Source organism: Lupinus angustifolius, chromosome LG19 (assembly GCF_001865875.1).
Source record: "Lupinus angustifolius cultivar Tanjil chromosome LG19, LupAngTanjil_v1.0, whole genome shotgun sequence".
Lineage (NCBI taxonomy): Eukaryota > Viridiplantae > Streptophyta > Magnoliopsida > Fabales > Fabaceae > Lupinus > Lupinus angustifolius.
This window is the reverse complement of record NC_032027.1, coordinates 15,738,975-15,740,050: the sequence shown is the minus strand read 5'-3', so window position 1 is coordinate 15,740,050 and position 1,076 is coordinate 15,738,975.

The window sequence follows — 1,076 nt, the reverse complement described above, 5'->3', positions numbered from 1 at the left end:
CATCCCCATCCTCATCCTCATCCTTATCCCCATCCTCATCCTTATCCTATCCTCACCCTATCCCCATCCTCATCCTCATCCTCATCCTCATTCTCATCTTCATCTTATCCTCATCCTATCCTCATCCTCATCCTCTTCTGCATCCTCATCCTCATCCTCTTCTGCATCCACATCCTATCCTCTTCCTCAACCTCATCCTCATCCTATCCTTATCCTAATCCTCTTCCTCTTCCGCATCCTCATCCTCATCCTCATCCTCATCCTCATCCTCATCCTATCCTCTTCCTCATCCTATCCTCGTCATCATCCTCATCCTCTTCCTCATCCTTATTTTCATCCTATCCTCATCCTCATCCTATCCTCTTCCTCAACCTCATCCTATCCTTATCCTTATCCTTCGTCCTCATCCTATCCTCATCCTCTTCCTCATCCCCATCCTCATCCTCATCCTCATCCTCATCCTCATCCTCATCCTATCCTCATCCTTATCCTCTTCCTCATCCTCCTCCTCATCCTCATGCTACCCTCATCCTATTCTCATCCTCATCCCATTCCTCATCCCCATCCTCATCCCCATCCTCATCCTCATCCTCATCCTATCCTCCCCCTCATCCTCATCATCATCCTGATCCTATCCTAATCCTATCCTCATCCCATCCTCATCCTCATCATCATCCTCATCCTATCCTAATCCTACCCCCATCCTCATCCTCATCGTCATCCTCATCCTTATCCTCATCCTCATCCATATCTTATCCTAATCCTCATCCATATCCTCATCCTCATCCTCTTCCTCATTCTATCCTCGTCATCATCATCATCCTCTTCCACATCCTCATCCTCATCCTATCCTTATCCTTATCCTCTTCCTCTTCCGCAATCTCATCCTCTTCCTCATCCTCATCCTCTTCCTCATCCTCATCCTCATTCTCGTCCTCATCTTATCCTCATCCTATCCTCATCCTCATCCTCATCCTACACTCATCCTTATCATCATCCTCTTCCTCATCCTCATCCTCATCCTATCCTCATCCTTATCCTCATCCTCATCCTATCCTCATTCTTATCCTCATTCT